This window comes from Phaseolus vulgaris, chromosome 8 (assembly GCF_000499845.2).
Source record: "Phaseolus vulgaris cultivar G19833 chromosome 8, P. vulgaris v2.0, whole genome shotgun sequence".
NCBI lineage: Eukaryota > Viridiplantae > Streptophyta > Magnoliopsida > Fabales > Fabaceae > Phaseolus > Phaseolus vulgaris.
Genome location: NC_023752.2, coordinates 20,334,439 through 20,347,958, shown reverse-complemented (window position 1 = coordinate 20,347,958; position 13,520 = coordinate 20,334,439). Strand labels below are relative to the sequence as shown.

At 45.5% G+C, this 13,520-nt stretch overlaps 1 non-coding gene across 1 annotated transcript; it reads right to left on the bottom strand.

Moving 5' to 3' along the window:
• Window positions 1–2,817: 2,817 nt before the first annotated feature.
• Window positions 2,818–2,922, bottom strand: LOC137827396 (small nucleolar RNA R71). Its single transcript, XR_011083751.1, has one exon. It is a non-coding gene; the product is annotated as a small nucleolar RNA R71 (small nucleolar RNA).
• Window positions 2,923–13,520: the final 10,598 nt, after the last annotated feature.

Sequence of the window (13,520 nt, the reverse complement as noted above, 5' to 3'; positions counted from 1 at the left end):
TTTCCATTTCCACATGTGCGAGCACTCGTCTATTTTTGTCCTTCAAAGGCAACATTCAGTCTTTCATGATAATCAAACAACTTTTCTCCTGTAATTGTCCCATACTAAGAATATTACTCTTCAAGGTACATAATAAATGTCATCTATTGTATCTTCTTTTTCTTCCTTTTGGGAAAAACATATTTTTCTCCTACCTTTGACTGGAACCTTCGTTGAGTCTCCAAAAGAAACATGTCCATCATTGATATCTTGTATATCAATAAAGAGGTGTTTGTGCTCGCACATACGATTCATAGCACCAGTTTCTAGATACCACAATATGTCACTATTTAGAGTGATGCCTTCATTTTCCATCATGAGAATCCCTTCATCTTTTTTCTCATCTTCCTCGACTAAATTGGCATTTTCTTCCACTTTCTTCTCGGCATAGAAATCCTTTGCGTAGTATCCATATTTTCCACAGTTGTAACATTCAACATTTGGACGATTTGAATGACCACCTCTTACACGACCACGACCTCGTCCACACCAATTTTGCTTGTTCATTTTTCCTCTCTCTTCATTGTTGTTTCCATGACCACAACCTCCATTGCGGCCAAAACTACGACCTCCACGTCCATGTTCTCTTCCTTGGTTATGTTGCACATACATCACCTTTTCTTCCTTGATCTTCATCTTTGTTTGTAAGGCTTCCTCCAATAATTCTTGTTTCTTTTTCTTCTTTCATTGTTCATGTGCTTCAAGAGAACATGTGAGATCATCAACGATCATTTCTTCCAAATTTCTTGACTCGTCGATTGCACATACAACATTTTTAAAGTCATCGGTCAATAACAACAGAAGAATTTTCTCTACAACCATTGCATCCACAAATGTTTCTCCATTGCGTTTGAGTTTATTGGCTATCATTTGCACACGAGTAATTGATAAGTGCCTAATTTCAGTAATACCTCATATTAAAATATAGGCACTTATGAGGATATATTGTTAATTTACATATAAAATAATCCCTAATTTATGAATGTATACCTTTTTACATTTTTTAGGATCTTTAGTTGAATAAGAGCATTTTTTTTTCCAAATTTGGTGTTAATTGCACATTTCTAGGGAGGATTAAAGATTTGGAGTAAAAGGGAATTATTTGAGCTAAAAAAGAGAAAATTGAAAGGTCCCAAAATGGAGAAAAGCACCGAAAAAGCGAATTTTGCAACAGGAGTATCTTGCTCAAGCGAGATATTCTTACTTGAGCAAGAATGCCCCAGGACTATTTTCAAAAATCAACGCCTTTCTCGCTCAAGCGAAAATTCCTCGCTTGAGAGAGAATGCGTCAGACAGATTGTGCCTTTTTTATGTTTATTCACTTAGCTCATCAACGCAACACAGGAAGCGACTTAACTCTAGAAAATTAATTTAAATAGGGGTTGGGCTAGAGGTTAAACCCTAGGGTACTAGATTGAGAGGAAGAAAACATAAAGTGAATTGTAAGCTAATTGGAAGAATGGAAGGTGCTAGAAGTATGTGTGGCTAATTCTACGCTTTGAGATTGAGAGTAATCTTCTTGAACTCTTATGTATTGAGGTGATATATATATATATATTATAATATTCAGTTCTTGGTTGATTATTGATATTGTTGTTTTACTTCTAAATTGTGTTGACAAATTGAGAATCGTAAATCTGACTGGAAAGTAGTTTTAGGCTTATGACCTAAACAATAATACTTAACATATTTGAGTGCTACGAATAGACTTGAAATGTTCTCGATAATTCATTGTTCCTTGTGCGATCGATATCTTTCCTTAGGGACAATTATTACTTCTGATAACGCAATGCACTTGCCGTAATTAGTCATCAAGTTTTTAGTGCCGTTTCCGGGGAACAAGTTTGATTTTTTGAGTATAGTTTCCTAAATATTTTGAATATTTTTATTGTTTTGATTTGTTTTTATCGTGTTTATTTTATTTCCATATTTATTATTCTGCTTTTTTTCTTATTAGTTTTATTTGTTGAGATTTCTTCTATTTATTTTTGATTTAATTTAGATTCTCTCTTATTTGTTTTGATTTGATTTAAATTTTTGTTATTTCATTTTTATTGTTTTTATTGGCTTTTAATTTTAAATTAGAATTTAATTTTCTGTTAGTTTTAAATTTTTGAAAAAAAATATAAAATATAAATTTCAGTTATTGCTTGTGATTTTTTCTTGCTAACCCTTGCATTAGTTGCTTTTATATGATATTGAGAGGTCGGATTCCAAAAGACCAATTGCTATTTGAAGAAACGAAAATCAATAAGATATTAAAGAAGATTCTTCAACAACTTCTTCTTTTTCTAATCACATTTTTCAGGAGGAGAGTAATAAGGCGGCGGAGGAAGTACCACCTCCTAAGAAGACTCTTGGAGACTACATCATACATCAAGGACCTAGACACTTTTTTAGCATTGCAATACCTGCTACTAATAGGACCTTAGAGATGAAGCAACATTTCTCACCCTCATTAGTACTAATCAAATCACAGCGATGGACCATGAGGATCCTCATACACACTTGGCTAACTTTTATGAATTAGTGGGAACTATGGGTTTTCTGTTAGGTGATTTGGAAAGTATATATATATATATATGTGTGTGTGTGTGTGTGTGTGTGTGTGTGTGTGTGTGTGTGTGTGTGTGTGTGTGTGTGTGTGCCTATTTCATTTTTCTTTGGCAGGGAAAGCAAATGAGTGGCTTAAATTACATCCTAATCAAAGCTTAACCAAATGAAAGGATGTGGAGGAAAAGTTTTTACAGAGATTTTTCCCAATCTTTCGTTACATTAAATCGAATCTGAAATTTCTATGTTCAGACAAGGAGCAGAGGAATCTTTTTGTGAGACATGGGAGAGATTCAAGATGATGTTGAGAAAATGCCTAAATCATGGGTTTGAAGAAATTGCTCAACTGAGCATATTTATTAATGGTCTTAGGTCGGATACAAGGATGCTCCTAAATGTCGTAGTTGGTGGCACAATGATGGTTGTAGATGCAAATCAAGCAACAAGGATTATTGAACCTTTGGCCACAACTGACTATGAAGCTCAACATGACAAACAAGGTCATCAAAAGAGAAGATTATTGGAATTAAATACTGCAGATGCACTGCTGGCTCAAAATAAAATTCTGACACAACAACTTGAGCAACTAACCACACAAATGGCCAAACTACCCCAAAAGTTGCATGTTGTTCAATCATAACAAAGTCAAAATATACCTATCAGGTATGATTTTTGTGGAGGTGATCACCCTAATGGTCACTATTCTTATCAGATCAACTCACCTGAAGCTGAGGTAAATTATATGGGAAAACAAGGAAAGCAAGGCAGTTTTTCCAACAATTATCTCAAGGTTGGAAAAATAGTCAAAATCAAAATTTTGGATGGAAACAAGACTATAATTCATCCAACAAGCAAGGGCCTTTCCAATAGCCTCATCAACCCAATTATCCATCTATTCCTAACAAAATGAGTAAAGTTGAAGATGCTTTGTCAAAGATTGTGAGCTTGCAAGAAAATAGCATGGCCACGCTTAGGAGTATGGAGACCTAGATAGCGAAACAAATGGCACAAATTGTAGACGGACAAATTGGCCAATTCTCAGCCAACACTACTGCCAATCCTAAGGAGCATTATAATAAAATCACTACTAAGGGTGATAAAAAGAACAAGAGAGGGAGATAGAGATGGTGAAAGTTGAGGAAGATAAAGGAGAAAATAGAAAAGAGGGATACAAATGTGAAGTTGTAGAGAGTAGAGTTTCAAAAGAATTATCTGATTCTCATGTGCATGTAAAAACAGAAAAGAAAGGATTATTTTATGATAAATTGCTTCCAAAAAATTATTTTGCGAGATGGCTGGAGAAAAAGACATTCTTTGATGGAATTAGAAGGAAGATATGCTGTTTTGAAAACAGAGATATAGAGCTGGAAGTTGGAAGCAGTTTGTTGAAGCTAAAATACTTGCCAAAAAAATTCAAGGATCTAGGGAGTTTTACTATTTTTGTATCAATTGGTGACCTATTTGTGGGTAATGCCCTATTAGATTTATGGTCAAGTATAAATTTAATGCCACTAAACATGTTAAGAAAGATAGGTAACTTGGAGGTTAAACCCACCAAGATACAGTTACAATTGGCTGACAGAACGACGAAACATCCTTATGGTGCGGCGGAAGATGTCCTCATGAAGGTAGACAAATTCATGTTCTTGGTGGATTTTGTTATCTTGGACATGAAAGAAGATGAGGAGGTCCTTTTAATTCTCGATAGACCTTTCATGAAGACTGTTAAAGTTATAGTGGATGTAGATAAAGGAGAACTTAGAGTAAGGTCTCATGATGAAGAGGTAAGATTTAATCTTTTTGATGATGCAACTAAATGTATTGCAGATAAGAATGAGAGACAAAAGGAAATTTCAAAAGATGGTGAGCAGATGGAGGGCTCAAAAGCAAAGGAGAAAGTTACACGTCATGAAAAGTTAGAGGCAAAAGGAGACCAGAAAAATCAAGAAGAGCTAGTGGAAGGAGATGAGTATCGTCTAGGACAACCTATCATGCTCAATGCATGTAGGGTTAGGGGAAGGAAGAAAACAAAAAAATTATGGGTAATCAAGGAATTAAGGATGGCCAAAAAAATTGAAGTTAAAGAGCCATATTCAAGGCGGACAAAAGCGATAACAAAAACACAGGTTGAAAAAGATAATTATCCCCCTTGATAAAAAACTTTCGTCAAGTTATATGACGTTAAAAGAGCGATTCCTGGGAGGCAACCCAATGCACATTTTAGTTTTATATATGTTGTTTTGTTATTTTTTGTTTTGATTTTACCTTTCAAAAATCATGTTTTCTTGCAGGGATTCTCACCCAGGCGAGTTGACTCTCACTTGAGCGAGTTTGGCATCGAAAAATAGAGTTTTCGAGCAGGGAATCTCGCTCAAGCGAGACAAATGGCGCTCAACTGAGTTCTACAACAAAAAATTGAGTTTTCTGCTCAAGCGAGACAAATCTCACTCAAGCGAGTTTGGCATCGAAAATTCTCGCTAAAGCTAGAAAAATTTCCAAAACATAAAATATAAAATAAAAATATATAAATTTTTGATCCTGCCTGTTGACCGGAGCGCTGGAGAATGCCTCGTCAAAGGATCGACGTGCGCGCCGCTTCTCACTTCCGTTCCTCCTCTGGATCTATCTCAAGAACCTGCAAAGAAACGATACGGCGCCGCTGCGGCCGATCGCACTCCGACGCTCAAGTCAGTGACGGTATCACCAAATACTAAGGACTGGAACCGTGCAAACCTCTCTCACAAACAGCTCTGTCACTCGCAAGCGTAAAGTGTATGAACTGAACGTGCGTACCTTAGAAAATCTGTTAGGAACTCTTATATACCTGGTGGTTTTCTCTCTCCTGGCAGTTACAGGCTTGGACACGTGGCCTGCATCCAACCGTACACGTGCCATCATCTGGAAGCTCACTGACTTGGCGCTGCTTCTACTCTCATTTTGGCTAAGCTACCTATGCATGGTACTGCCCAGTGCATAGCTAACTCAGGAGTGCGATCTCTACTAAAACTGGCGAGGTAGGGCCTTCATACACCTTCCCTGTGGTCTCGCCGGCCGCCTTCATAATCTGCTTCTCCTTTAACTTCGGCGATGTGCTTGTTCTGGCGATCTCCGACTGCCTGGTCGCCTGAGTCTGCATCTGGCGACTTCGTCCTCAACCTGGCGATCGCCTACCCTGGTAAGCTAGAGATCGGAACGCGCCAACTTAACTATCGGCGACTACACGGGCCTCCCGACTTCCTTCCCAACTGTCAACCTGGCGCCTTGTCAACACGCCTACACTGTAACAGGATGCCACGTCATCGCATCCGACCACCAGGGCGGTACACAAGCCCCCAGTCTTAAGCGAAGACTTGTCTAGCGAAAAGACTGAAAAAAGCCTTCGTTAACACCGGTCTACGTGGCATGGGCGCAGAATTCCAAGCAGTAGTACTTTCTACTGCTCTGACGCTCCACCAAACTCTTCGCGCATCCTTCGACACGTGGCTCTCATCAACGGCCATCTTCATCTGCCGTTAGCGCTCCCCAAAACCGTTCGAAAACCCTTAAACCCCTTACGCTCCTACTGTTCCATCACTTTCTTCACACTTGCATACACTCTCCCTCTCTTCTGCGAAAGCTCTCGACGTTCCTCGACGCTCTAGATCACCAACTCCTCTTAATATTCCCCCGATCATCGAAAGGTAACTACTTTCCTTCATCTGCTGGGTTTTCTTGCATTTTCACCGATTTGCATCATCCTATAACTGTCTGGTGCATACGTTGTGGGCTGTTTTTCCATTTCTCCTTCTGCGTGACTTAGGGCTTCGCCGATTGTCGCAACGAACTCACATTCGTTCGTCTTTCACCTTCCATTCATGATTGAGTCAGCCTTCGTAACCCTCCTGATCATTTTTCCTTCCTCCTTCGTTTGCAGTTGCTACCATGACTCGCACGAAGATCACCCCGAACCCCCCTCCGTCAGCGCGAAACCCCCCTTCACAAGCACACGACTCTTCGCAAGTTCGTGGTGCTCCCTCATCGCAGGCTGTGAGGCCCGCGTCTTCTCAAACCATTCTGGCCCAGGCGACTCCACCAAACGCTGGAGGAGCCCCCACCCCACTGACAGACTTCAAGACGTTATACCCATGGGCTAACTCGACCCTCTTAAAGGAAACGTCGTCGGTGAACACCGCGGGAGCGGTTCTGCGATTGACCAATGGGGACGAGGCCTACCAATCATTCCACAAGGAGCACGATGAGAGAATGATGGTGCTGCCTTGCCCAGCCACCCTGCCAGTGTGTGTAGATGACAAAGTGAGCGCCGACGGGCCCTTCTGCTTCGTCTACACCACTCTTTTCAAGAAAATTAAACTCAGGTTCCCTCTCACTCGATTTGAGAGGGAACTCTTAACCGAGCTCAATATTGCTGCCACCCAGCTTCACCCCAACAGCTGGGCGTTCGTCCGAGCTTTTGAGGTAACATGCGCCCACCTGGGGTTGCCTGCGTCAGTGGACGTATTTTTATTTCTGTTTGAGGCCAAACACCCAGGCGATCGCCTGTGGGTCAGTCTGAACGCCATTGCTGGGAGATCTATCTTCACCATCTTCCAGCAATCGTACAAGGATTGGAAGGGGAAGTTCATCCAGGTCCGTGCAAACGACAAAGACCCTTCCCTTCTCGACGGTTTCCCCTTGTACTGGGTGGACAAGGGGAAGAAAGAGTCCAAGAGCTGCTTCAGGAGGCCCAGAAGTCCTGATAGCATGGGAGCTTTGGACAGAGACCTTTGTCTCTTCTGGAAGAGGGTGGCGGATGCCCACATAACATTCTTGACCCCCACCCTGATTTCCTTCGAGTTCTTTGAGGACCAGTTGGAATTCCAAATAGGTTAGGACGCTGCACCCTTATCTTCACATTGCTTCTGATATTGTTTCTGGGCGTCTTGTGCAATACACACAAGGCTTTGGTTTTATCTTTTCTGCATATACCTGCTTTGCTGTCTTATTACCTTGTGTACTTACCCCTTTCTCCCTTGAGCTAACATATGCACTTTCATTTCATGCAGACACCATGTTGGGTAAGAACATGCTCGCCGATTTAAAGGCGCTCGCCCGCAGTCATGGGTTGGCGACCGGCTCCCAGACGGTTCCCAACTCAGCGGTCGAGAAGGCCATCATCCAGGGGCGATCACCGCCTAAGGCGCCCGCCCAACGAAAGAAACTGGTCCTTAAGAGGCCAAAGCGGAAGGCCCCCAAGTTGTCCAAGAGGATGAGGAAGAGGACGACGAGGTCACGGAGGACGGCCTTGTCTCAAAAAGGAGGAGGGTGGCACCACCTTCTCCACCTGCCCCACCCCCTCTTCCAGCTTCAACACCACCGTCAACACCTGCCCCTCCTCCCTCATCGCCAACGCCAAGAGCCCCTTCACCACCAGTCCAAGCGGTTCCATTGGCCACTGCGCCACCTGCAACTGAGGCCCAAGAGCCAAACTTCTTAGAGGACCCCCCGAGCGCTTCTACTCCCCATATATCAGCAGGAGGGGGCCCTCCTTCCAACACCTCAGCTGCAGGAGTCGTTCCAATCGGGGATGAGGTCGCTCACACCTCTCCAATCCTAATCACCGAGTCCCCGATTGCGTCGCCGCGCCGAGAAGCAAACACCGAAAATGTTGCTAAGGAAGGCGGCGACGAGAACCCTCAACAAGCCCCCCTGGCGCCTCTCCAAGCTGCAAATCTTTCCCTCGAGGTGACGAGGATGTGGGAACCTCTGACCGCGAAACTCAAAACTATTGCAGAGGATATCCCATCAATCATAACGAGAGCTGTGGAGAGCTCCACCAGGCGGCTACAGGATGACATCTACAACCTCAAGACCGAGAACAGCACGATGAAGGTCGAGGTGGAAAAGGTGTCATTCAGCCTGACGCTCGCGGAAATGGAACATTCTCGAGTAGAGGATGCCCTAAACACCGAGCTCAGGCTTGCGCGCAAGGAAGCTGTCGACCTGCGCCGCAAGGTCCACGAACTTGCCCAAGAAAAGGTCGAACTTGAAAGCAGAATCGTGCCTCTGCGTACCAAGGCGAGCAACCTGGAGGCTCAAATTCAAGCCAATGCCGACAAGGTACAGAAGCTGGAGCAGAGGTCGATCGACCGCGAGAAGCTACTTGGGCAAGTAGAGAAAGCAAGAGACGACGCCATGGCTGATCTCTCCGAGGCCAACAAAGAGAAGGTGAAGGTGGCTGCCGAGTTGGCCCAGGCTCAAATAGAATCTAAGAAGGTGGCTGACGACCTTCTCCAAGCTCAAGAGACCAACAAACAACTCCAAAAACAGGTCGAAGAGCTGGAGCAGCAGAACAAGGAGCTTAAACAGCAAGTTGAAGGATTTCAAAAGCAAATCGAAGAACTTAAGCTAAGCTCTGCTCAGATTCTGGTTGCTGGGTTTGATGCCGCTCGAGAACAGTTTGCATGCCTCTTCCCTGATCTTGACCTTAGCATGGTGTCGTTAGACAACGAAGTGGTAGATGGGAAAGTCGTTCCCGCCGAAGGCTCAACCAACTCTACCCCATCTGCCTCTTTATGAATTCGCTTGTATTTATCTTGTAAAAACTCTTGCACATGTATTTTGAACAGCCATTTACTTCAATAGCAAAATTTGGATATGTCTTCTGACTTCTCTTGAGCGCTTTACTTTCTTTGTATGTTAACTCTGCTGCGTTTAACTTAGCGATTTTGCAAACATGACCTTTGGCGTAACTGCTTCGAGCCAATTCAAACTTAAGTAATAATCGCTTTAAACAACTTGTACCCCTGAGGCACTAACCTGATCGTAAGAAAAATTCCAAGCAATGAACTGTAACTCAATCATTGGTTCAAGCAACGTCCCGCTCGTCCTGCTTTACCAAACAGGTCTTTCAATCTTTTCCCGATCGCCAAGACCTCTTGGCAGCACCAACTTTCCTTAGCCTCAGGCTTTGGCAGTCATCTCTTTATCCGAGACAGAAATGCCCCTTGGGTCCTTCCTTTACCTCCCCTGAACCTCAGAGCTAAAGACTGGCTGGCTAGGCGTTCTCTTCGAACCTACCTTAGCCACCTTTCAAGCTTCTTCCACCCTCTTCGCCATACCTGAACTCGTTCAAGACGAGAAGGATTTTATCTTGCCTATACTCGCGCACAGGCGAGAAGGACTTGAAACGGCCTTAACTCGCTCAACGGCGAGAAGGACTTTATCAGGTGCCTCAACTTGCCCAGGGTGTACATCTCCTCCCCCCTGGATGCACTGAGGACCTTTTCTTTCTCACGCCTGCACTCGCTCGACGGCGAGGAGGTCTTTGATGCGCCTTAGTTCGCACAACGGCGATAAGGACTTTATCCGGTGCCTCAACTTGCCCAGGGCGTACATCTCCTCCCCCCGGATGCACTGAGGACCTTTCTCGCCTGCGCCCGCTCAACGGCGAGGAGGTCTTTAACTTGCCTCTACGTTGCCCGGGAGTTACATCTTCTCGCTCCCAGAAACACGGAGGACTTTTTTTCTTTCTCGCCTGCACTCGCTCAACGGCGAGGAGGTCTTTAACTTGCCTCTACGTTGCCCCGGGAGTTACATCTTCTCGCTCCCAGAAACACGGAGGACTTTTTCTCTTTCTCGCCTGCACTCGCTCAACGGCGAGGAGGTCTTTAACTTGCCTCAAAACGCGCGAGGGCGTTGGGGTCTTCCATCTGGTGCCTCCGATCGCCGAAAAACGATGAGGACTTTAAAACCTTAACTGGCGCCTCAAATCGCCGAAAAACGATGAGGACTTTAAAACCTTAACTGGCGCCTCAAATCGCCGAAAAACGATGAGGACTTTAAAAACTTAACTGGTGCCTCTAATCGCCGAAAAACGATGAGGACTTTAAAACTTTAGAAAACATGCGACACATCTTTTCGTGCCTTAAATCATGTACGAATGACAAGGTCTTTCTTCGAAACTTTTGGAAATAACACATATGCAATCTGAAAACACCGTATACTTTGAAAACTCTTCTTTCATTGGGTGGCCTCATTAAAAACCCTCCTTAGGGAAAAAAGAGTGCCCCCTTAAAACTGTTTTTTACAGAGACATTGCAATGTAATATTTGTGTTTGTCTTTACTTACAAAGCTCTTAGCTATAGTACAACTTCAGGTGTGTGGCGTTCCAGGTACGAGGAATCGCCCCCCCCTCCAACGTCTCCAAGCGATAGGCTCCGTTCCCGAGTGCCTCGGTGATTCTGAACGGTCCAGTCCACTTGGGTGATAGCTTGTTCTCCATCTCGTACTGGTTGGCCTTTCTCATCACCAGATTGCCTTCTCTAAACTGCCTTGGCATCACCTTTGAGTTGTACCTTCGCTCGACCCTTCTCTTCACCGCCTCAGCCTTCAGCCTTGCCTCCTCCCTGACTTCATCCAGCAGATCCAGGTTCAGTCTTCGCTCTTCATTCGAGTCTTCCTCCACAAAGTTCTGGAATCTCGGCGAGCTCTCCTGAATCTCGACTGGGATCATGGCATCACACCCATAGACCAAGCTAAACGGGGTCTCATGGGTTCCTGACTGCTCGGTGGTGTGGTATGCCCAAACTATTCGGGGTACCTCCTCAGCCCAACTTCCCTTGGCTTTCTCGAGCCTTCTCTTCAAACCTCTCAGCAATACCCGGTTAGCCGATTCCACCTGGCCATTAGTCTGAGGGTGCTCGACGGATGCAAACACTTGCTGAATTCCGACCCCTTCGCAAAGCTTCTTCAACAGGTGGCTCGCAAACTGAGTCCCATTATCTGATACCAGGCGCTTAGGCACTCCAAACCGGCACACAATATTCTTCCATACGAAGCCTTCGATCTTGTGCGCGGTGATCTGGGCCACTGGTTCTGCTTCAATCCACTTGGTGAAATACTCAATCGCCACCACCAAGTACTTCATCTGCCTGATCGCCAGCGGGAAAGGCCCCAGGATGTCGATTCCCCAAGTATGAAACGGCCAAGGGCTGTAGATCGACTTCAACTCCTCGGGAGGTGCCTTGTGCCAATCGGCGTGCTGCTGGCATTGTTTGCAGCACTGGGCGTACTTCTTGCAATCTTCTCTCATGGATGGCCAATAGTAGCCTGCACGGAGAGTCCTCGCGGCCAGAGCTCGACCCCCGACGTGACTTCCACATATCCCTTCGTGGAGCTCTGCCATAATCCTCGTGCACTTCTCGCCATGTATGCATTCCAGGAGTGGGTGAGTGAATCCAAACCTGTACAGATCGCCATCAATCAATGTATACTTGCTAGAATTCTTCTTTACCTTCCTAGCTTCTGTTGGATCTAGCGGGAGGAGGCCATCCGCCAGGCACCGCTTGTACTGTGTTATCCACGTGTCTGGCTCATGGGTGGCGCAGACCTGCATCACGTCCACCTTCTCTCCTCGACATGCTCTAATCCTTGGCGATCTCAGAGTTTCTTGTGTCAAAGACTTATGGCTTCTCGCTGCTCTCTCCGTCGACCTGCTTATCTGAAGGACCAGGTGATCTGCTACAAATGCCCTCGGCGTCTTCAAAGTTTCTTGAATCACCGTCCTCTGCCTACCCCCCTTGCCTGAGCTGGCGAGCTTAGCAAGCAAGTCAGCTCGGGCATTCTGCTCTCGGGGCACATGCACCACTTCAAAAGAGGCAAAGGAACTCTTCAATTCCTGCACATACGCCAAGTAAGCCGCCATTTGTGGATCTTTAGCCTGGAACTCGCCTGTTACTTGCCCTGTGACTAGCAGCGAGTCACTCTTAGCCATCAGCACTCTGGCTCCCATTTCTTTAGCCAGCAGAATCCCGGTGATCAGTGCCTCATACTCTGCTTGATTGTTGCTGGCTTTGAAGGCGAATCTTAACGATTGTTCGATCAGCACGCCGTTGGGTCCTTCCAATATGACTCCAGCACCGCTACCCTGCTGGTTTGATGATCCATCCACCGAGAGTACCCAACGGAAATCATCTCCTTCAACCCGCGTCTCCTCTGAAGAGAGCTCGACTACAAAATCTGCAAAGATTTGCCCTTTGATCGGTCCTCGAGGCTCATATTTAATGTCAAACTCTGACAACTCGACTGCCCACTTCACCATTCTTCCTGCAACGTCAGGTTTCTTCAAGACCTTCTGGATGGGCAGGTCAGTCATCACCAGTATTGTGAAACTGTGGAAATAGTGGCGCAACCTCCTCGCCGAAAATACCACAGCCAAAGCAGCCTTCTCCAGGGCCTGATATCTCGTTTCTGGGCCCTGCAACACTTTGCTCACAAAATAAATAGGCTTCTGAGCCTGATCCTGGTCTTGGGCGAGCACCGCACTCACCGCCCTCTCAGTCACAGCGAAATACAACCTGAGAGGGATTCCCGCCAGTGGCTTGCACAAAACCGGCGGGCTCGCCAAATATTCCTTCAGCTTGACGAAAGCTTCCTCGCACTCTTTCGTCCAAGCGAACTTGTTATTGCGCCGCAGACACTGGAAATAGGGATGTCCCTTCTCTCCGCTCGCTGACACGAAGCGGGATAGGGCCGCCATCCGACCCGTCAGCTGCTGGACTTCTTTCACTGTAGTCGGGCTCCTCATTGCCAAGATGGCGGCACACTTGTCCGGGTTGGCCTCTATCCCCCTTTCAGTCAACAGAAAACCCAAAAATTTTCCAGCCTCCACGCCGAAAATGCATTTCTCCGGGTTGAGCTTCAACTTGAACTGGCGATCGTCGTGAACAATTCTTCCAAGTCTGCAACGTGCTTGCTTTTCTCCTGCGAGGTCACGACCATGTCATCGACGTAAGCTTGCACGTTCCTTCCCAGCATCGGTGCAAGTACTCGATCCATCAGCCTCTGGTACGTGGCCCCGCGTTCTTCAGCCCGAACGGCATCACCTTATAGCAGTAGCACGACCTCTCCGTCATGAAGGCTGTTTTTTCTTCATCCATGGGATGCATCT